The following is a 401-nucleotide window of genomic DNA, read 5'->3' as shown; positions in this document are numbered from 1 at the left end:
GGAAGGTGAGGAATGGGGGAGGGGGATGGAGGTAGGGGCCAGTTGAAATTGCATCCAGATTGTTCGATTGTTAGAGAAATCAGTCAATGTTAAATTTAGTATATTTACAGTAAAAAGTATTTATCATTATCTCTATAACTATATTTATTATCCTTTTTTCTTCTTTTTTCGTCTTTTCCTTTGAATATTTATTTATCATCGTTTTTTCGTCGTCTTTTTATCAAGAATGTTTGTTATATAATTTCTGTAATCATTTTTTTTCTTTTGTATGCCTTTAGTTAGACACAACACAGACCGTGAAAATTATAACGGTAGGACTCTCTCCCGACTTTGGTTCTCAATATGGCCTACACTTGCCAAGATTCTTTATCACAGCCATTCATTCTCATAGCTCTACGCCA

This window comes from Penaeus monodon, chromosome 20, assembly GCF_015228065.2.
Source record: "Penaeus monodon isolate SGIC_2016 chromosome 20, NSTDA_Pmon_1, whole genome shotgun sequence".
NCBI classification, from domain to species: Eukaryota; Metazoa; Arthropoda; class Malacostraca; order Decapoda; family Penaeidae; genus Penaeus; species Penaeus monodon.
Note: the sequence above shows the minus strand (reverse complement) of the source record.